The 23,858-nt window shown below is 48.4% G+C and overlaps 1 protein-coding gene across 4 annotated transcripts in view; it reads right to left on the bottom strand.

The window, feature by feature from the left end:
• Positions 1–23,858, bottom strand: part of ANKRD28 (ankyrin repeat domain 28) — a 730,284-nt gene that overhangs the window by 302,093 nt on the left and 404,333 nt on the right. The window lies entirely within an intron of this gene.

Raw genomic sequence — 23,858 nt, 5'->3', positions numbered from 1 at the left:
GACATTGCTCTAATGTGTGTTATAAGAATACAACTTTTAAATCCCAATGAGTCACAAAGAAAGCACCCTCCCACACAACCCCCCAAAAAAGCCTCCCACCACCTAAACCCAGTACCCTCAGCTAAGTGAACTGTTTTTGTGTTTGTTGCAATTTAAGTTTTGTCAAGTTCAGCGAAGCGAAGTAGCCACAGGTAACGAGGAAGAGTCAATTTTCTAAATTCCTTGGTCAACAAGGCAATAAGGGCTGCCTGATTGTTCGGAATGTGTTATCTTGTGATGTCAATGATACGGTGAGTTTTTCCATCCCCAATAAGTCCCATAGGCATGTAAGCCTTGCCAGGTGGGTCAGGTAGTGGGAGAACCTCAAAGTGCCAAGATGGTGTGATGCGCAGCCCATAGGGCTATGCTAATCTGATGCCCTCTACAGGAAGTGAGGGGATTAGCCAACACCAGTAGTGTGTACGATGGGAATCTAGGGAGCTGAGTAGAGAAGTGAGTGTCAATATCATTCAAGACTGTAGTCTAGAATGTTGCTAGTTCCAGGAAGTCCCAGAGAAAATGTGTTCGCATTCCCTTAGCCCCACACTGTTCCAGCATGCATCGCTGCGGTAACTGTAGTGGTGTATCGGGCCCAGTAGTAGATGTCATGCCACTCCTTTGGAGAGAGAACGGCTGAGCTCAGACTCCCAGCACATTTGCGAGGGGGGAGGTCTATTGCTGGTCTGAGGAGGCTGAAGGAGGACATATAGCTCAGAAAGTAGACGCTTATCTGTGTTTTTACCCACAAGCCACCTCTTGTACAGTGTCAGCAGCCTCTCCGTCCCGGGTGAACCAACTGGGCAGTAATTGTCACAGGATTATAGATCTTTCCCAGACTTGGGGAGAACAGTGATGGTTGCTTCTAGCATGGAGGTCGGGAGTGTGCCCGAATCCACAATAGAATTGGAATCGGGCAGGAATTAGGGCTAGTTCTGGGCAGAAAGTCCTGAAGAATCTGGCAAAAAAAGCCATCTGGGCCTGGAGACTTCAGTGCTTCCTGCCTCGAAATGGCAGAGGTAACCTCATCCAGCCAGATGGATTTGTCTAGGGAAGACACCTGGGCGTCATTCAGTTTGGTCACGGGAGAGTTACGAAGGTAGTCTGCTATGTCCTCAGGGGAGGCAGGTTGTCTCTAGTATATTGTTGTGTAAAATTCCCTAAACTGGTCCGCTATAGAGGTGTCGCTCGTCAATTCTATCCCACTCTGTCGGAAAAGCAGTCTGTGTTAGCTTGACGTTGGTCTCTTAGCTTTGCAGCCAGGAGTCGGCCACTCTTGTTGCTGTTAAGAGGATACAAGTGCTTAAGACGTAACAGGGCAAATTCCGCCCTGTCTATGTCCACTCCCGCTAGTTGTCTTCAGGCAGCCTCTAACTGGCGCCACACCCTGGGGGCTCCAGTATGATTATGAATTCCCTCTATCTCCCTGACCCTCTCCTGAAGTCCAGCTCTTTTGAGTTTCCTCTGCCTGTTCTCAGCAGCCAAGAGGGATAAGCTCACCCCGGACTACTGCCTTCAGCGCATCCCAGACTATCGGGCCAGATACCTCCTTGTTGTTATCAGCTTCCAGGTAATAGGTGATGACTTTCTTAATCTTTGCCTGTGTTTCGGGTTTCCGCAATAAGGTCTCCCATAGGCGCCATTGCCGCTGTGCCTGTTGTAGGGGAGAACATATCTCTAAACTAGGGCTGAGTGGTCCAAGAGGGTTCTTGGCTCTATCTTGAATGAGTGGGGGAGCTGGTGTAGGTCCTGGGAGCCCAGAAAGTAATCTATTCAGGTGTAAGACTTATGGGCGTGAGAATAAAACACGAAGTCCCTGGTGTTTGGCCCTCCACAAGTCCACCAGCCTGGCCCCTTTCAGCCATGCAATGCCCTCTCCAGATAATGAGCCAGACCCTCCCTCTCTGTGGACAGAGCGATCAATGTTTTTATCCAGGGCTATGTTAAAGTCGCCCCCTATCAGAACTAGACGGTCCTGCATTGTGAGAGCGATCAATGTTTTTATCCAGGGCTGTGTTAAAGTCGCCCCCTATCAGAACTAGACGGTCCTGCATTGTGAGTATCTCATCTAGCGCCTCCTGAATAAAGTGCTCCTGCCCATCATTTGGCGCGTACAGGGTGCCCAGTGTTACTGTTTGCGTTCCCCACCCGTTTTTTGAGAACCAGGAGACGACACTTCAGTTCTGCTAATTTAGGGCCGACAGTGCCTCTGAATGGGCATGAAAATAAAATAGCCATCCCTCCCGCCTTGAGCCCCATTGAGGAGAATAGCTGCTGTTGGAAGGATCTGAATTTCAGTCGCTGGGAGTCTCCGGCAAAGAGAGGAGTCTCCTGGAGGAGGCAAATATCTGCTCTAGTGTGTTCAAGGTAGGAGAGGATTGCCTTACGCTTAGCAGGGTTGTTCAACCCTTTAACGTTCAGCGAGATAATCTTTAGAGTGTTGCCCATATTCATAGTGAATGTGTAGGGGCTTGCTGTGTTAGTGTGGCTTGTCCCGTCGTCCCCCTTCCAAGGTGGCCAGCAGAGTAGAGACCTAAGGCATTTGAGGGGATATCTTAACTACCCCTGCTTGCGTTGCACATCGGTACTTAATAAACAAACATTCATAATGAAAACACCAAAACACAAAACTTTTTGCAGTCTTGAACAATGTCTGTTGGAGGGCCAGGGTCGCACAAAGGGTCCCTGCCCACCGACAAGAAGATTTCCTGATGGGGTTCATTGTGGTCTGAGGACATCATTAAAACCACTCCTCTCTCAAACCCGAATAGCGTCCGTTTTGTGTCCCCATGGCAATTGGGCAAGCTGTGTTGATTCAGCCTGTCCTTCCCCCACCGCCATACTGTGTCCCCGGTGAGGCTCTCGAACACTGCCTTTCTTTCCTGTGCCATGGCCTCGGACATGGTTTCGGGGCCTTCTTGCCTCTCCGCCTCCGTCGCTCCCACCGCCCGCCCCGGCCCCTGCCTCTTCTGCACTCCCTACCTGGGCCTCTAGTTTCTCGATCTTAAGCAGGTCTCATGCTGCAAAAGAAAAGAGGTCTCTGGACGAAACTCTCGCCTCTTCTGGAGTGTTATTGCTGACAAGTCTTGGAACAGTTGCAACGAATGTCCCCGGAAAAGAGTTGCGTTGGATCCTCAAATGGTTCGTAGTATCTGCTCTTTCAAAGGGAAGCTGTGCACACAGGCAAGTATGTAAAGCGGTGGCATGTTTAGGGCTCTTGGGGGCCCCACCCGGTGAGCTCTATCTAGACGGATATCCGATCCGGGCATGTCAGCTAGGATCTGTGGGTAAAAGGCCTGGATGAATTCCTCCACATTTCCTGCTTCTGCTGAGGGTGCATTCCGTATCTTGATGTTCTTTTCCCTCAACTCGTTTTCTAGGTCCTCAGCATGAGCTTGGAGGTTGGTTTCTCTATCCGAGAGGAGTATTTCTTTTGGTAAACCTATTACTTCTTGACGTAGTTGCTCTAGCTCCTCTCGCCTGGTCGTTTTGTTTGTTTCCAACGTGTCAACTGTCGCTTATGTCCAAGTTTTCTTGCCTGACTCCTTGCAAGTCCAAGGTTAAACCTCTTTAATCCGTTGCGGGTCCTCTTTGAGTGATGAAAATAGGGACACCAGGTAGGAGCGAGCAATGGGGGCATCACCGTCATTTCCACCCTCCGGGTGAAGAGGCCGCTGGGGGGGGTCCTACTAGTCCTGGGGTGGGCGCTTCGCCAACAGGTTTTTTTTTTAACCCGGGCTGCCGCCATATCCTCTCTTTGCCAGATGTAGGTGGTGAGATATCGGGTGGGGGGAAGATGGGGGGGGGGGGGTGTTTGGGGAGGAATGTTTGATTTTCTCAACTGCACCAGGCGGTACAGCATCCAGGTTAAATGGAGCCGTTGAGGGGGTGGGATGCGCAAGTAAGTTGTGTGCTGTGGGGAGTGTCAATACCATCACTTTCTGCCGCCCCGGATGCTGCCGGCCTGCCTCCCCTCGAGACCAGGTTGTTGTTTGGCCTGCGCCCTTGCTGAGCGGGCCCAGGCTTCTTCTCCATCCGTGTGTGTGGGGAGAGGGGAAGTGGGGGCAGGGGGGGAGGGAGAGGGGGGAGGGAGAGGGGGAAGGAGAGGGGGAGAGACACCAATAGTACCCACAGGGCTTTTCAGCTGCTCCGCTGTATCCCTCCTTCTGGCCGGTCCCCCTGTGCTATGTTGTTGGACCCACCATTGATTCTCTGCTTGTATCCTTTGTGTAACAACCTCTAGATCTTTCCAACTCCATGTGGCTTGTGACCAGCTGTTGGCGATCCATTCTTGGAATGGTTGCATGTGTATGCGAGCGTGAAGGATGAGTGGGATACATGATGCCATCTTGCATGTGAGTTTCATTACCTTCCTCACTGTCCGAGACTGTCCCTTTTGGTAGAGGGCTGCTTCCCTGTAGACAGCTGGTATCCTGTTGTGTGGGGTAAGCCGTTGCGTTCTTTGTATTCAGTCTTGCCCTTAGAAAGGTTTTTTCCCTTTCTGGGTTTGATGATTTTTTGTGGTTTATTGAGAAACCTAGACTTTGAAGTGTTTGGATTGTCTTCTGAACGTGATTGTGGCAGATTTGTTATGTGTGTCCCCTTATTAGCCAATCGTCCAGATAGGAGTATACATGGATTTTTTTCTCTTCTTAGGTAGGCGGTCACTGCGGCCAGATACTTGGTGAACACCAGTAGGGCTGATTTTATTCTGAACTGGAGTAACTTGAATTGGTGGAGTTCTGTTGTGTAGGAACCTTGGGTACTTTCTCTGTTTCTTGTCTATTGGAATATGTAAATAGGGTCATTGAGGTCTATTGTTGCTATGAAATCTCCTTTTTGGATTTGTGGGATTATTCCCTGAAGGGTGCACATTTTGAAGTGTTGTGTCCGTATGAATTTGTTTATGAATCTTAAGTCCAAAATTGGCACATACTTCCTTGTTTTGGTACAAGTAAGTATGGTGCGTAGTTTGTTTTGTGCTGTTCCTGTTTTGGTACTGTTTCTATTGCTTATTTTCGGTACAGTTCTTTGATTTCTGCGTTTAGCAGTGTTTATTCGGATTTGGAAAATGATCTCACCCTTGGTGGATTTGCAGGTGGTGTCTTTGTTAGCTCTATGCAATATCCGTGTTGTACCAAATTTAATATCCATTTGTCCGTTGTGATCCTTTCCCACTGGTTGTGGAAAAAGGATATTCTTCCACCCACTGGTGTTTTGTGTGGGTCCTTTTACTCTTCCTATTGAGGTTTGGCCTCTTCCTCTGCCATTTCCTCGCCCTCGAAAGGGCTGCTTCTGTTGTTGCCATCCCTGGTAACCAGATTGTTGACCCATTTGCTGACTTGTGTTTTGCCCCTGTGACTGTTGCCTCTTCCTTTGGTCTTACTGTTGGAGAAGCCTCCTCTTTTGAAAGATCCTCTTTGTTGTAGGGGCCCCCATTGCCCTATCTATTTCATTATTCTTCTTGATTTATTTTTATTTATTTATTTAAACTTTTACCGCGCACAGCTACCCACAGTGGGTTTCCCGGCGCTAGGGACAGACTGGAGAAGAAGATCTCAGATAGCCATCATGCAGTTACCAACTACTTATGTGAACAGCAGCGTTTTCAGTGCTCTGCGAAAACGAAGAAGGCTGGTCTCTAATTTAAGGGCAGTGGGCAGGGCATTCCAATATTTGGGACCAAGGTAGGAAAAGGAACGTCCCCCCATCCTTGCCAGCTTAAATCTTGGTATAGAGAAATTGCCTATTTCCGAGGATCGTAAGGTACGTTTGGGCCTGTAAGGTTGCACCAGCTTTTGTAAATAAGTAGGTGCAATGCCTTGCTTGATCCTAAACATGTAGCATAATGCCTTGAACTTTTTGCGGCTGGAGATCTTCAACCAATGAAGATCATGCAATGCAGATAATGCAGAAGTTCTTCTAGGGACATTCTTCAAGAGTCGCGCGGCTGCATTTTGTACAACCTGCAACACTTTAACAGTGGCTACATCAGCACCCAAATATAGTATGTTGCCATAGTCCAGGCGAGATGTTATCAATGCCTGGACAACCGTTCTACGGGAGGGAATGGGAAGCATCCATAGGATCTTTTGTAGCCACCTAAGAGTAGAAAAACCGGTTGCTGCAACCTTAGTGGCCTGCTGCTTCATTGTTAACTTGTCGTCAATTTGGATGCCCAATTTACGTACAGCATGTGTGGGTACAGGAAGTGCACCCATCTCATTTGGCCAATGCTGAGGGCCCCAGAGGTTCTTATTTTTTCCCAGAATGACCACCTCTGTCTTCTCCCCATTCAGTTTGAGACAGTTCCTCTGCATCCAGTCCGCCACAAGAGTGAGGCCCGATTTTAGTGCAGAGGGGTTATTCTCGTCTCGCCCTGATAGGGAGAAGACGATCTGGGTGTCATCAGCGTAAGAGAACAGGGTCAGCCCCGCCTGCTCTACAATGTTTGCCAAGGGTTTTACATAAAGATTGAATAATAGGGGGGAAAGTATGGACCCTTGGGGGACACCCCGCGCTGAGGGACAGACCGCTGATGCCGCCTTAGGGGAGAAAACTTGAAAGGTTCGCTCACCAAGAAAGGAGGCCACCCAGGCTAAGGTCCTACCAGTCACGCCGAGTGACCGCAGAGAGTCAAGAAGGATGGAATGTGACACGGTGTCGAAAGCTGCGCTCAAATCCAACAGGATGAGCGCCATGGTTTCACCCTGGTCGACACCGTGTCGGAGACTCTCTGTCACCCCAAGAAAGGCTGTCTCGGTCGAGTGGCAGGACCGTAAACCCGACTGGGAGGAGTGTAAGAAACCAGAACTTTCCACCAGTGCAGTGAGCTGGGTGTTAATGTGTCTCTCCAGCACCTTAGAGAAGATAGGTAGCAGGGATATTGGACGAAAATTAGCAAGATTCGAAATATCAGCACCAGACTTTTTTAACAAGGGCACTACCATAGCGTGTTTCCATGGCTGGGGTACATATGCCTCAGTAAGTGAGGCGTTTAACAATTTAACAAAAATCTGATGGGTGGAGGAATCTAATTGTTTGAGTATTTTAGCCGGAAGTGCATCGCACGGAGAGCCAGAGCGCACACTGTTTAGCCAAGAAGAAAAGGAAATATTGTCTAATGGCTGCCATACAGAGAGTTTGGCAACGTCATCAACATTAGCTGATGACTGCACAGCGCCAGATGCAAAAGGTGTTACCATCGGTGGTGGGGTGAAAAGATCATAGATCAAGTCGACTTTTTTAACAAAAAAGTCAGCTAATGATTGGCATTGAACCTTGTCTAGCGCAGGAGGCGTAGGAATAGAATCCGCTCCGGTCAGTTTTTTTACAACTGAGAAGAGCACCTTAGGGCAGTTTTGTGCATCTGAAACTATTTTTTTCGTATAGTCTGCTCTGGCTGTTTTACAGCTGTTGTGATAGCCCTTCAGAGCTTCTCTAAGCTACTTTGCGGGTAGGAGAATAATTGCGCCTCCATTTCCTTTCTAAAATCTTACATTGAGTGATCTGTTGAAGGAATTCATCCACTTCCTTGCCAAATAACTCTTGTCCGTTAAGAGGCCTGTTGATAATTGATGTCTGGACTTCTTTTTTGAATCCAGAGATCCTGTGTCAGGCATGTCTTCGGAGTATGGTTCCCGTGCGCATTTGCCTGCTTGAGGTATCTGCTGCATCTAGTGCAGATTTTAGGCATGTATTCACTACATTCTTTCCCTCTTGGACCACCGCTCTTGCTCTTTTCTCGTCCTTCTCTGGGAGTTTGTTTATAAACTCCTCCATTTCATCCCACTATTGGTGGCTATATTTGTTCAGCAGGGCATTTGAGTTGGCAATGCGCCACTACGTTGCTTGCTTCTTTCTTCAGTCTTCTGTCCACCAAGTCCATCTTTTTGCTCTCCTTTTCTGGGGGACGTCCTGTGTTGGAGACTGCATTCGCTCGCCTTCTGGCTGTTAAGATGATAGAATCTGGCGTTACATTTCCCTATATATATTATGGGTTTTTTGAAGAGGGTTTATATTTTTTCTCCACTCTAGGAGTTACCCCTTTGTTAGACGCTGGCTCTTTGAAGGCTTCCTTGCCTTGGTCAAGAATACTTGGTAACATGGGTAGATAGTGTCATCCTTATTGCAGGAAACATGTATCCCTTTTTTCTTCCTCTATGGGAACCCCAAACTGGTTTGCAGCCCTTTTCACAATTTAAATTGTTGGAGGCAATGTCATCTGGGGAGATGCCTTTGAGGGATAGTTGCAGATCTCCTCTGGACTCTCGGTGTCGAGAACTTTCAATTCGTCCTCAAAGTTTTCTTCTTCCTCCCGTATGTTATCGTATTCCCCAGGATCTTCGCCTCGAGGTTCTGGCGCTGGTGGAGCTTGGAGGATAACATCATCTTCAGCGTCTTCAGCCTCTTCGTCGTCGACTGATTCCGGTTCGAAGTCCGGAGCCTTAGGGATTTGATACTCCTTTAATGATTCATCAAATTCCCTCTTTCTTCCTAATAGCGCAGCCATCTTTTCCTCGAGTCTTCTTTTCGACTTTGAAGGCCCTTTCAGCGTCGGATGCCGGGGTCTTCCTTTTCTTTTCGCCGTTGACATTAGTTTTCGGCGTAGAGGCCTTTTTTGCAGGTTCGTTGTCGTCGACCCTTGGCCTTGGAGTCTTGTGCGAATCCCCTCTTCGGCAACACTTGGGTGGGTGTCGTGGGCTTCTTTTGTTCTCGACTAACCTTCGATTACCTTTATGTTCGGTGTTCGATTACCTTTATGTTCGGCGTTGGGGGCTGCCTTGGTTGTTTTCGGCTCGTGGCCATTCGGTTTCAACGGATCTTTGGGTCTTACCTTCTCCGTCTTTCTCTTGGACTCAGTCTTCTTCTCGATGCGGCTTTCCTCTGCGTCTTTTTCTAGAACATCGACGTGCGATCCTTCATGTGTGGATTCCAGAGGAGCTGCATGCTCCTTTCGTCGCTCAAGAAACCCTTCTCCCTCATGGAAGGTTTCTTCGCTTGCATCAACACCGTGGTGTAGTGGGCCTGTCTCTGATTTCGATGCGTCTTGAGTCTTCGGCAGAAACGTTGCACAGGCCTCACAGTCTTTGTCCTGGTGCTCCTTGGGTAGGCAGAGGTTGCACACGGTGTGTGGATGACGCTGTGCGTATTTGTGATGGCACTTAGGGCAGAATTTGAAAGGGGTCTTCTCCATGGCTACCTTGCCATTTGTGGCCCGGAGTGGTCCGCTGCTGTTGAAAGGAAGGGCCACTCTGCCTTTGCCTACGATCTGCATCGATGATCAATCTCTTCTCATTGATTCTTTTGATTTTCGGGAAAACAAACTTTTATTCGGAGCTTCCAGTCTTGCTTCCAGACCCAACGGCAGGAAAAATAATCTGAATATGGCCACCGTGCACGTCGACCTCCAGGATGCAGTCTGATGTCATACAGGGATGTACTTGCCATCAACTGGTGGTCAACAGCAACCAAAACAAGAAACAAAAAAAGAAGAAAAACACGAAGACAATTCCGGACCCAACCACTAGATGGCGGAAAGATGCACAGCATGTGAATCCAGAAAAAGATTCACACTGCAAAACTCCTTTTATCAACCTCAGAACGATGAAATGTCGAGCAGACAAGCCAGGATTTGAACTTGCGCTCATTAGGTGAAACCGATCACTGGATTTAATGCATTAGAACCAGCAGGTGCGCCACCTATCCTATTCTCCATGTCCACATTTAAAATATGTGAAAAATCGCATGGGCAGGTAAGTTAGAGTACAGAAATATGGCTATCCCACTTTAAGGCACCCAGGCGGCCCCAAACAATACAACGGGCCACGGTGAGAGTTAGCTGTAATAGGATTTCAAGCTGAGGGATTATAGTGGTACATTTAGCCCTAAGCTTCATGCTCAGATCGAAGAAGTCTGAGCGGAGGACAACATGGAGGCAAAACCTGCAACCGAATTGGAGGAGAGCTGCAGGGATTGGGGGGCTCCTAATTCACACATCTCTGGCGGAAATTATCTAAAGTGTCTGAAGCTTGGTACCCATCAAGAGAGCAAATCAATGAGTAGGAGAAGAATTTACTGAGAACCCAACAGAGCCAAGAGAGCCTGAAAGTAACACAAAGAGGGCTCCGTACTCCTTGAGGCCGTGAGCACCATTAACCGCTGATTTCAGCAACCGTAGAGGTCAGCACCGTGTAGGATGGCAGATGTGGCTGCCTGGGCTGTGGCTCGTGACTTTCGTATTTCGTAGGGACCTCAAGTGGTCTCTACACACTGGGGAAGGCATGCCTTGTGCGCTTCCCTTGTTCCAAGGCTCTCAGGTTGGTTTTTGGGCAGCATCCTTCTTGCAACTGCCACCTGGGAAGCAAGGCTCAAGTGGAAGGGTGGAAGAGTAGTCTGGTAATGGGTCTACTTAAAAAGCTTAGGACTGTAGGACGTCTCCACCCCCCCCCCCCCCCCCCCTCCCCAATAAAGAGCCTCGGATAACAATCTCAGTGCAAACACTACTGAAAAGATTTGGTTCCCTGAGCACAACCTTCTCTGTTCCTCCCAAAACCCCAATGAAGGGAGCCCGGTTTCACCTCTTGGTGAAAAGGGTCTGCCACACTGCACCCAGAAGTAGAGACTGGCTCAATCCTCCCATCCATCCATCAAACAGTGGGATTGGGTCTTCCACATCCAGAAGTAGAGACTGGCTCAACCCTCCCATCCAGCAGTGGGCTTGGGACTTCCACGTCCAGAAGTAGACTGGCTTAACCCTCCCATCCATTCAGGAGTGGGCTTGGTACTTCCACATACATAAGTAGAGACTGGCTCAACCCTCCCATCCATCCAGCAGTGGGCTTGGGACCACCACGTCCAGATGTAGACTGGCTCAACCCTCCCATCCAGCAGTGGGCTTGGGACTGCTACGTCCAGAAGTAGAGACTGGCTCAATCCTCCCATCCAGCAGTGGCCTTGTCATTTCCACATCCAGATGGGGTAGCTTGGCCCAAGACAACAGTGCTATGGAGTCTTAGAACAAGGAGAACATGTGGACCTTTAAGAGCCCAAGGCTCCTGGGTGCCTTACACACGTTCAATAGACAGTCACAGGGCAACAGAGATCATAGTGTTTCAGATGCTTCAAAAAACCACTAGCATGGCATGCACTGCTTAGAGCTGGAGAATTGAGGCATGAGCTACGGGAGCTCATGGACTAAGAAACGTGTGGGAAAGTTCCAAAAAGACTCACAAGCACTGCAGCAAAAGAGTATAAGAGAAGCAGGCTTCAATCCACACAGTGGAATAAAGGAGCAGGCCAAGAGTGCATAAGGCCAGTAAACGTGGACAGATCATGTGGAAATCGATTGTATCTGCAGTTTACTATACCACCAGTAGGCAGCAGGATACCTGCAGTATAGAGAAGGGAAAGGAGCTCCATTATACAACAATAAGCGTAATTGAGGCCTTGTTAGGCAATGCTGGGTGACTGCTATGCTTGTGGAGTCTTTCAAGGAGTATTTTAATGTTCAATATTCTATCTGATGTAATCAATTTCTTTCTGGGTCTCAACCAATCCCCTTTTGAAAACAAAGTCGGAGTTCGCCTCTTACTTCCTTCACAAAAACTACCCATTTCTTTGGCTGGACCTGAACAGTTGGTCTAAGGTTCGATAATGCTGTGTTCTTCCCAGGATCTGTGGAGGTGAAATAGGAGCACTACATCTAGGTAGGGGTTGCGTTAACAGCTCCTTCATGGACCCAAGCATGGTTCCAAAGAAGGTCAGTGGATTAAAAAGGCATGCTTCATTGGATCTAAGGCGCACATCTTGAAGCTTCTAACCACCAAGGGGTCCTAACAGAATTTCCCTTGATAGCCTATTCAGATGGTACTTTTTGCATCAGTCTGAGGGATAGGCCCTACAGAACTACGTTGTGTTTCCAGCTCATGGGGGTGACATGCTCTCATCACTGGTCTTGCTTTGTCCGTTCAGAGTCCAGTCTCTACATCTACATGAAGCGTCACTAGCTAAGGACTTTTCCCATAAAAAGCTTAATCTCTTCTCCTTTTAGGCCAGCTGCTGATCTCCTTGGGGCAAGGGCATGGGAGGTGATATGATTTGCAGCCCGGCTGTGCCTCTGCAGTGTCCTGGGCGCCCATATCCAAGAAGCCCAACCCTAAAGAGGAGGCTACCTTTCTGCCTGTGGCACATACATGCAGTCCGAGAAAATGACATGTTTTTTTTTTTTGCTTTGCACGTCTCAAATCTAAAACCTTTATTTTTGTATTTTCATCTCAAGTAATGAACATTACATTGTTATTGAAACAAGAAAAAAATTTAAAAATTGAAGAGACGTACTTCAAGGACCGTGAACATTACATTTTGTAACAGATAGTGCAGTCCCACCCAATATCATGCGGGGACATTTTTCGACAAAGCAATCAGATGAATCTTTACATACATATACTAATGTCAGGTGACCATTGAACACGAAAGGTACAGGGCAGGCAGAATCATAAAATGCTGTATATACATATCCGCAGACAGAGGGAGGAAATAATTTCATACATAATACGTCAAGGCACAACGTGGGTATGGTCTAGCAAACAAGGCGAGGAGGGTCCACGCACAAAGACACTGGACTAGGGGAACAACACACATCCATGCCAGCGAAGGAGAGTAGTGCTCACAAGGAATGCCCGTACAACACAGTTAAGCAGCAACTTCCAGAAGAGTAGTGTGCAATCCCTCTGCATCCCCTAAAAGAAGGTAGCTTTGAAGTGGGCACCAGATATCTCTAGGCCTAGATGCAAGTGGCAATGTCTCAGCGTAAATGTTGGATTGTTCCTGACAGTAAAGCAAGTCGCCTAGCCAAGTCTTGAATTTCGGGGCCCTCTCTCTGCCCCAGCGACATGCTACTCTACGCTTTGCCAGTAAGAAGGACAGCACCAGGAACTTACGTTGTGGCTTGGGTATCTGTGCAGTGTAACTTAAAACCGCCACCCGTGGATCTCTCACTAGCGTGCTGCCCATCATTTTTTCCAACGCCACATGGACCTATTCCTAGTAGTCCAGTAGCCCCAGGCACTCCCACGCCAGATGGAGAAAGTCAGCCTCTGGCCTCCCACACCTTTCACAGCAATCATTGTCAGATAGTTTGAACCTGAATTTCTTGGCCGGGGTATAATATAGACTACGTAAGAATTTGTAGTGTAGGACTCGGTGCCTTACAACTAGAAGAGATCTGTGAAGTCTGAAGGCAGCAATACTCCCATTGTTAATCGGAAACTCCCTCACCCAGTTCTGCGGACCATTGTAGACGCGCAGAGCTTGAAACATCAGCCCGCTGCATGCGTATACTGTTATACAACTTTGACACCAAATGTTTACCGCCTGTAGAGCCAAGCAAGGGAGAACTGACTGCATACCTTGTCGTAGACTAACATATACGAAATAGTCCAGAGTAGAGGACAGTTTGTCATGAAAGAAATGATCTGCAGAGCGGAACGTGCCTTCATGAAATAAATCACCCCATGTTGCAATATTGACCCGCACACATAGCTTATGAAATCCCTTTTCTTGCAGCAGTGGTATACTAGGATGATAGGTCAATGGTAACAACGGAGAGTATAGCAAGGGAGTATCTGATATATCTATAATGAGATGCCAGGCGACCACCGTGCCAGTGCCAGTAGTAGGTGGCATCGCTCGTGTCCTAGCAGGGGTATGTATTAGACCAGACAGTGGAATAGGGTCCGCAAGCCAATCTTCCGTGTCAACTTGCGGCATGTACCTGGGGAGATGTACCCAATAGTACGCATAGTGTGCACTAAGAAAATAAATCTCAAAGTCTGGTATGTCTAAACCCCCCTGGGCATAGGGCCTTGTCAGTATGGACCATTGGAGCAGTGGCTGCTTCCCTCCCGACAAAAGACGCAACAGTTCAGTGCACAGAGTTTAAAAAAAATAGGAGCCAGGGTTTTAAGGAATATTCATGAATAAATATAGAAACTGCGGGAGGACAACCATTTTAATGAGGCCAGACCTGCAAGCGAAAGGGGGAGACAAATCCAGCGAGTGACTTTGTCCGCCAGTTTCGTAATAGCTGTACCATATTTAAGTCGTATGGTGGCTTCTCTGTCTCCAGTCAGCTGAATACCTAGATAACGCAGGTCAGTGCCGCACCACTCTAGGGGGAAATCCAGCGCAAATCGATCAATCGCAGGTGTTAGGTGAAAGAACTTGGATTTACTCCAATTGATTTTAATCCCGGATAACCTGCCGAACACTCGGAATTCTCGCAAGATAGGGTTCACATTTTGTTGGGGGTCTCTGATGTATAAGGTAATGTCATCCGCGTAGAGGGATATCAAAATTTGACACATGCAGCAGCGGAACGCCCGGTCGCGATGATGCTGGCGAAGTTTAGACGCCAATGGTTCGACCACTATGGCAAATAAAAGCAGGGCCAACGGGCATCCCTGCCGCGTGCCCCTCGTTATGGGAATAGCCGGCGAGAGGTGACCATTGATTAACACCTTAGAAGTGGGTTGCTGATATAACCACTTAACCCAAGAGAGGAACAACTTAGAAAAAGCCCATGCGTTGTAGAACTCCAATTAAATAATCCCACTCCACCGAATCAAACGCCTTGGTGGCGTCTAAAAAACTGCGGCCAATGGGAAATCAGGCGCAGCATTCTGTAATAGAGAAAAAAAGAGTGCCGAGATTGTGAGTTGTGGCCCTACCTGGGACGAATCCCGATTGATCGGGTATAATGAGTTTATCCAACAGGAGAGTTAGCCTATTAGCCAACAGTTTGGCCAGTATTTTTGTATCACAATTTATAAGGGAGAGTGGCCTATACGAACCACAAACCTATGGGGTCTTTCCTGGCTTCAAACGAGAAGTGATCAGCGCTTCACGCATTGAGGGGGCGGTGGGGGGGGGGGCGTATTCACCCTTTCAAGGTATTCTTCATAGAGTTCCCTAAGGACTGGAGCCATGATATCTATGTACTGCTTATAGAATTCAGCAGGAATGCCATCCAGGCCGGGCGCCTTCCCATTTTTAAGCTGCATGATCGCCTCCCTAACTTCAACAATTCAAATGGGAGGTATAAGAACTTCCTCTGCGTATCACTTAACCACCCAAGTGCGACGTCCCCCAAAAAGCTGTCCATATCAAGTGAGCCACTGCGTTGCATGGTGTACATTGTTGTATAGTGCGAAGTAAAGGTATTAAGTATGTCGGGTGTGTCTCGATAAACAGTACCCCCTGGCCCTTTAACTTCAAGGTATGATTAGAGAAGCGTGGGCGTCTAATCACTTCAGCCAGAGACCTCCCTGGCCTCTTGCCCTCCCCGTACCTTCGGGCCACCCAATACCATTCTCTAAATTTAGCCTCACGTACAGCAGTCTCCTCGTAATCTGATAATTTCTCATGAAAATCAGTCTGTGCCTGGTCAGTTTCCCCAGACCCCATCCGTACATCCAGCTCTCTTAAGTCTCGATCCAATGTTCGGAGCCTTGTTTGGATATCTTGGAGTACACCAAAGCTCTTTGCCATACAGTATCCCCGTATTGGGACCTTAAAGGCCTCCCAAATGGTCTCAACATAGTCTACAGAGCCCTTATTTCTTTAAAAAAAAATAGTGCATCTCTTCCCAGCTCAGTATGAAAGACCGTGTCTAATAGAGCGTTAGGCTGTAACTGCCAGCTTGGCCTAGGGTCGTCATAACCTGGAAGTGTAAGTACAAGTTTTACGGAACAGTGATCAGAAAAGGTCCTAGCTAGGTGAAGTACCCTCTGAATGGCCTGGCCCAAACCCCTGGAAAGCAAGCAATAGTCTAGTCGTGCCCACGTCCCAGCATGTGCTGTGAAGTGTGTGTCTTCCCTGCCCTGTGGGTGGATGCAACACCAACTATCTATTAATCCCCCCTCTGCCATTATGCCCTGTAAGGACGACTGAGTTAGTGTAGTGATGTGGCAAGGTATTAGAGAGATCCAGGGCTGGATTGAGTGCAACGTTAAAATCACGACCCCAAATTACATGTGTGGACCCTACACCCACGACCTCGCCCGAGATGACCTTAAAGAAGTCAGGTGTGTCAACATTGGGGCCGTAGCAGTTAACTATAGCTACGGAATCTCTACCTAAGCGGCCACACATTAACACATAACGTCCCTGTGGATCGGTCAAGACACCCGCCAATGCAAAGGGAGTTTGCTTCTTTATCAGGATAACTGTCCCCTAGCATACGAGGAATCTGAAGAGAAGAATCTGCCATCCCCCCACTTGCTAGCGAAGGTACACGGGGAGTGTGGGTCTATATGAGTTTCCTGGAGCAGTGCCACACTTATCTGTTGCCGATCTAAATATGCTAATATCTGCCTACGCTTCCTCGGATCTCCGAGGCCCCTAACATTCCAGGACAGTATATTCACCGAGTGTCTATCCACCCTATGTTCCAACGAGATATAATAACTGTTAGTTCACCACATTACGTAGTACCACAACCGGTTAACATGAGAAGCACCATAAAAGGAAATGAGCCCCGAATTAAGTCTACCATGAAGTACGTTAATCCAAACCCATGCCACCTCCACCCACTGAAGCATCCAACTCCTGCCAGCAGTAAACATCCCACCGTCCTCCCTTATACCCAGTAAACAACTAGTGTTACAAACTTTAACGGTCAGTGACCGGGTCTCGATGGAGACAAAAAGGGGGATCACCTGTTGGGGGGAGAGAATCAACTAGGTTGTCCACGGGCAACCCTTCGCCGTTCCAGGAACGCCTGTGATGTCAAGGACTATCCCTAGTAGGCTTCAGGAGTGCCTGGTCAGTTCAGTCGTCACGCCCCCATGTGGAGATCCAAGAAATGCCCCGTCGTGTCATGGATCATATGGTGGAGGCACATTCCATTCAGTCACAGGACCACATCCGCGCCAACGAGTAAATGACCTGCTGAATATCCAACAGTCAACGTAGTGATCAGTCCGAGGAAGGTGACTGATCTTGGAGAGCCCGCCTGGTAGAGGATGCAGCTGCCTGTTTCTTAATCTGTTAAAGGAAGTCCTCGACAGAGCTAGGGCTTAACGTAGATCATTTGTTTGCCCTGATATGTGATCCCAAGTCGCGCTGGATAAAGAAGGGCATAATCAATTTGAGCCTGCCGCAGTTTTTGTTTCACTTGGAGGAATTTGCGTTGTTCCTTCTGGACATGTGTGGTTAAGTCCGGGTACATAGTGAAAGAGATCCCTTCAAAATGCAGCTGTTTCCGTTCTCTTGCCCCCTTCAGGGCCACATCACGATCCCTATAATTCAAGAATCGCGCTATAATGGGACGGGGGGTACCGCCCGGGGGCGGTCTCGGTCCAAGTGAGCGATGGGCCCTTTCGACTAGGAAGTGGGAAGATAACTGCTCCACCCCCACCACCTCCAGCAAAAAAATTTCAATGTACTGTTCCAGCCCGACAGTGTTGGTGCTTTCCAGAATGCCAATCACACAAATATTATTTCTCCGCCTGCGCGCTTCGATATCCCAATTTTTCGCTGCTATTATATTGAGCAGCTTGTTTATCTGTGTGACCATGTTGCGGAGGTGGCTCGTGGTATCTTCAGTCTCCGATAAGCGATGCTCGGCTTCCTTTATTCGCGTCTTGTGGCCCTCAAGCTTCAGACCATCGCATCCATTCGCGTACCTAGAGTATCCATCTTATCAGCCATATTCGTAAACCTGTCTTACTTCCTGTAGGATGGCCTGCATGCCAAACCTTGAGCAGAATTAGAGTCCTGTGTTGAGCACTTTGAGCCATTATCCACCTCTGTGGTCTGCTGCTGTGGGCCTTTTTTTGCGTCAAATGTAAGACGTGGCTGGCGAGTGTCCGGCTTGCCCATTGAGTCTTGTTAACAGTCTGCTCCCAATGTGTACTGTAGGAAGGACGCTAGTATCAATGGCAGGGGGGAGGGAGGGGGGGCGAGGGGGGATAACAGTCAGCGTGCACCCAGCATAGCCTTCAGGGTGCCACCCAGGAGGTGTAGTTGGGGTAGCCTGGTCCCCTCTCCTCTATTCTCCTGTGTCCCAGTAGTGGTGCCCCCAAGCCTCAGGGGACGCACAAGAGCCAAAACAGTAGCAGCGTGATCCCTCCTACGCGGTAAGCCGCACCGTCCTGTCGCCCAAGTGACACAGCCTCAAATCCTTATCCCAGGGTTCAGGATAAATATTCGGAGCTGTGAAGTAGCGCTGCGCTTCCTCCGTTATCAGTGCCTGCCACAGCGGGGAGCTTCCTGCATGCCGCTTTGATGTACACCGCACTCGTCACAGGCAGACAGCAAGGGCACACAAACTATGGCCGCCACCTATGGCCGATCCGCCATCCGTGTGGGACCCCAGGCCCGATATCTGCTGAGCTGCACACACGTAGTCCACCTCCCCGCAGCACAATTGCTGGGATCCTCTGTTTTGCAGACAACCTATGCTCACTAGCCGCGCTGCAACGGCACTCACCGCACCTCCGTCTGTCTGTACATCGACGCGGCCCTGTCACCACATGGGCACCGCGGTACTTGCGTGCCAACTGTGCCCGCCATGCAGCTCCACGCCGCGCAGGTATTTTTTACGGGCACTCACGTTAAAGGATGCAGAGAACATCCTGCGACGAAATGTCCCCAAACTTGGCGCGTGGGTGCCCTGGACGTTAGGCTCCATTTGCCGCCGTATTTCAGTGCGAGTACTTTGTTGAAGGCGAAGATAAGGATTAGTTACTTACCTGTAATCCTAGTTCTCTTCCAGGGGTATCCTCATCAAAGTCATAAGCATTAGAATATTCCCGCCTATGCACGGGACCCCGAAAACAATATATTATATGTGCCCCATATATATATATATATATATATATATATATATATATATATATATATATATATATATATATATATATATATATATATATATATATATATATATATATATATATATATATATATATAATATATATATATATTTCGTACTTCACCCAAAAAAACTTTTCCAGCAAGCAGATGAACACGCGGACCCAAAAGTTCTTTGTGCCAGTTTATTTCCCAACACCCTGCATCAAATATATATATAAAAATAAGCAATTGCAGCCAAATAAACAGTAGAGTTGAATTATGCTGTAAAGAATTTCCACCATACATGAACATCTGCATTAGAAACATGAGAAACAAGACCAAAGATTGTTTAGAAACCGTTTTAATGCTCAGAAAGCAGTAGAAATTCTTATAACTCACTGAAAGCATAGAAAGCTCACAGGCTGCATTGCAAACACACCTGCTAAAAAGACTGAAAAGCTAACCTGTAGCTGCATGTAATAAAAAACTGACACCGTGCCTTTAAGGCACTCATGACCCCCAGTATCCCATCATGCCTCAGGGGTGACAGTTGGGTCAGTTCTTTTCGGAGACTGAAAAAACCAAGTAACAAATAGGTTAACAATATCTCCTCATTAACAAATGTCCTTTGCCCGGGGAGGCGGGAGGGTTGCTTATGACTTTGATGAGGATACCCCTGAAAGAGAACTAGGATTACAGGTCAAGTAACTAATCCTTCTCTTCCAGGGGATCCTCATCAATAGTCATAAGCATTAGAATAGAATAGCGAGCCTCACCTCATCCCTGCAGGCAAAGGAATAACACAACAGTAACTTCCCATCAACAAGCCTGAGCAGGCCATAGGCTACCCAAACAGATTCCTCAAGGAGGCTTGCACTACTTGAGTATCGGCCCTGGAATCAGATTCGAGGCAGTAATGCCTCGTAAAGTATGAACGGATTTCCAGGTTGCAGCTTTGCATATCTCTGACATAGGAATGTCATGTAAGAAAGCTACTGTGGCCGCTTTCCCTCTAGTAGAATGCGCTTTAGGTGACATCGATAAAGGTTTGCCTGCAAGCTGATAGGTCAATTTAATGCAGGAGACAATCCATCTGAAGATGGATCTCTTGGCCGCTGGAAAGCCCGTTCTCATTGAACCATAGTTTACAAATAGTTGATCCGTCTTCCTGATCCCCTTGGTCTTTTCCAAATAGAACTTGAGCACTCTCTTAAGATCCAAGGAGTGCAGTGACCGCTCGGCTGGGGTCGTAGGATTTGGAAAAAACGAAGGGAGGGAAATGGACTGATTTATATGAAAATCAGAAACCACCTTAGGCAAGAAGGATGGATGAGCTCTCAGGACTACTCTATTGAGGTGAAAACAGTATATAGTTCCTTTGTACAGAGCGCTTGTATCTCACTTACTCTGCGCGCTGACGTAATTGCCACTAAAAAGGCTGCTTTCCAAGAGAGATGTTGCAAAGAGGCCTTGTTGATGGGTTCGAAAGGAGGTGACATTAACCTGGATAGAACCAGGTTCAATTCCCAAGGAGGAGAAGGATTTCGCACAGGGGGATAGACTTTATTCAACCCCTGTAGGAAGTCCTTGACCACCGGAGCCTAAAAGAAAGAAATCTGGTTAGGTGATTTTCTGTACGCTACTATGGCTGACAGATGCACTCTAATGGAAGCATATTTCAACCCAGAAGTTGCCAAGGAAAGGAGGTATGGAAGGATTACTTCCTCCTGCCCTTTAGTAGGATCTAGGTGACGATCCCTACACCATATGTAAAATCTTTTCCACTTGAACACATAAGACGCTCTTGTGGAAGGTCTCTTAGCTTCTTTTAAAATGTGCATACATTCGGGAGGCAGGTTCAGGTGCCCATATTGCAGGACCTCAGGAGCCATGCTGTCAGGTTCAGTGATGGGAGGTTGGGATGCAGTATCCTCCCGTTCATCTTGCTCTACAGGTCCGGTCTGCAAGGAAGTCGTCTGTGTGGACACACAGACAGATGCAGAAGGTCCGGGTACCACCACTGCCGTGGGCCAATCCGGAGCTATCAAGATCATCTCCACGTCCGACCTGAGGAGCTTGGACACTACCTTCGGAATCAGAGCCAGGAGCGGAAACGCGTAAGCAAATGTTCCTGACCAATCTATCAGGAGAGCATTCCCCTGCTTCCCTGGTCGGTGGAATCTGGACGCGAAGGCGTGGCATTTTGCGTTTGTCGTCTGCAAACAAGTCTATGGTTGGACGACCCCAACAACGAAAAATTTCTTCTACCACTTCGTCGTTTAGCACCCAGTCTGGCTGATCTTCGAAGTGCCTGCTGAGTGCGTCTGCTTTGGTGTTTAATTCGCCTGGAAGGTGTACTGCCACTGATAGGCCCCGAGCCAGAAGCCAGTGCCAGATCGCCTGAGCCTCCAGGGAGAGAGGGCGAGATCGTGTGCCTCCTTGTTTGTTCAGATAGAACATGGTGGTGGTATTGTCTGTCTGAACTAGGATTGAGTCTGTGTTTATACCTGGAAGAAAAGCCTTGAGAGCCAGATGAACTGCCCGAAGCTCCAGCATGTTGATGTGGTAGGTTTGGTGCCGAGTTGACCACCGACCTTGATTTTGAAGGCACCCCATGTGTGCCCCCCAGCCCTCTAGAGAAGTGTCTGTGACCACGGACAGTGTCGGAAGAGATTGGTGAAACAGCACACCCAGGAACATATTCTGTGGGCGAGTCCACCACAGGATGGAAGTCCTCGCTGCCTGGGACAGACTGATCTGATCCTCCCAATTCCCTGTTGCTTGGTCCCACTGGTCCTCTAGAGTCTGCTGAAGAGGCCGCATTCTCAGTCTGGCGTTTGGTATCAGAAAAATGCAGGACGCCATGGAGCCCAGCAGGGAAGCTACCGGTCTGACTGTTGGATTCCGAGACTGGAGGAGAGTCCTGCACTTCTGCGTCATAGATGATAGTCTCTCCTCCGAAGGAAACGCTTTTCCTAAACTTGTGTCCAGAACTACCCCCAGGTAGTGGATGCTCTGGGTTGGTTGTGTGACAGACTTCTCCATGTTCACATGGAAGCCTAGCTTGTGTAACTGTTGTAGGCACAGTTGAAAGTCGATGAGTACCTGTCGGGGAGATGAGCCTTTTAGGAGCCAGTCGTTCCAGGTATGGACAGACTAAGAGCCCATTCTCGTGTAGATAAGCCGCAACCACTGCCATGCATTTGGTGAAGACTCGTGGTGCTGACTTGAGTCCAAAGGGCAGGACTTTGTACTGGTAGTGCTTGCTTCCTACCACGAATCTCAAGTACTTCCGATGGCGAAGGGCGATTCGAATATGAAAGTAGGCATCTTGCAAATCCACCGAACACATCCAATCCCCTAATTGAAGATGTGGACATATTTGGTGAAGAGCCAACAAGCGGAACTTTTTTGACCACCACCTTGTTCAGAAGGCGAAGGTCCAAGATGGGTCTGAACTTGTCCTCCTGATCTTTTTTGGGGACAAGAAAGTACCTGGAGTAGACTCCTTTTCCCCTTTGAGAGGGAGGCACCTCCTCGATGGCTCTTATGAAGAAGAGACTTGATCTCTCTTCGGAGAAGGTTTAGTTGGTAAGGGCGAGACTTTTTCGGAGGTATGGACTATGGGATCGCACGGAAACGTAGTGCATTTCCATTGCGCAGTATATTCAGCACCCAACAATCTTTTGTGATGCTGACCCACTCTGTCAGATGGTGCGAAGCACATCCTCCCACTGGAGTGGATAACAGCGCCAGAGGAAGCCACTGCTCAAGCTTTCCCTCCTCTCGTCGTGGACAAGGACTGCTGAGGACCTCCTCTACCCCTGGTGGATTTGCCTCCAAGAAAGTGGGTTTTTCCCTGATTTTTGTTCTGGGACCACTGAGGGGTTTGAACCCTTTGTTGAGCCCCTCTACCCTTGTTGGATTTGAAGCATCGTTTGAATTATTTCTTCTTCTCTAAACCGACCGCTTTTACCGTGTCCAGTTCGGTCTTCATCCGGGTCATTTCCTCATCTGTGTGTTCCCCGAAGAGAGAGGACCCAGAAAAAGGAAGATTTAAGATGCGTTATTGAGCATCCGGTTTAAGGCCTGTTAAGCGCAACCAAGAAGACCATGTCAATAAGAGTGCGCCGCCAACACTGCACCGTCCGCCGCGGTGCTTATCATTTGGTTTGCCACCAGACTGCCTTCTGTTAGTGTCTCTTCAAAGTCCTTTTGGTCTTCCTTTGGGAGCTTGGCTTTGAAGCGCTCCATCGAGTCCCATAAGGCTCTGTCATACCTTCCCAGCAGCGCAGATGCACTGGATACCTTCAGGGCAGAAGCGGCAGCATTACAAACTTTGCGACCCCATGAGTCCTTTGTCTTACTGTCCTTATCTGGCGGGACAGAAGATGAAGGAGCAACTGCATGGGTCTTTCGAGCCGCTGCCACACTCACTGAATCTGCTGGTGGATCAGATTTGACAAAGACTGGGTCTGAATCAGCAGGCTTGTATTTCTTTTGTATACGAGCCGGCACTGCTCTGATAGTTGCAGGGGTGAGGAAAATGTTCTCGACTGGTTCCATGATTCCTGGGACTAAAGGAAGTAACGGACGGGAAGAAGATTTTTGGTGCAATGTCTCAAAAATTACTGTGGTACTCACTTGTGGGACAGCCATCTCAATATTTAATTTCTTAGCCCCTCTCTGCAGGACATCCAGATAGGTATTGATGTCGTCCACTGGAGAGACTCTGGAGATAGGGCTGTCTGTGAGAGTAGGGGAGTAATCCCTAGTGGAAGATTGGGTAGAGGAAGTAGAAGAGGTGGAAGGAGTTCTTCTACTCCTGCGATGGGAACTGTGTCGCCTCTCGCCCGATCTTCTGGAACGCTCTTCCCTTCTTGGAGAACGAGACCTTCTGGGACGTTCCTCTCTCCTTGGGGAACGAGATCTTCTTGGACGTTCCTCCCTTCTTGGAGAACGAG

The sequence above is a fragment of the Lissotriton vulgaris genome, chromosome 10, assembly GCF_964263255.1.
Source record: "Lissotriton vulgaris chromosome 10, aLisVul1.2, whole genome shotgun sequence".
NCBI lineage: Eukaryota > Metazoa > Chordata > Amphibia > Caudata > Salamandridae > Lissotriton > Lissotriton vulgaris.
This window is presented reverse-complemented; position numbering and strand designations above follow the sequence as displayed.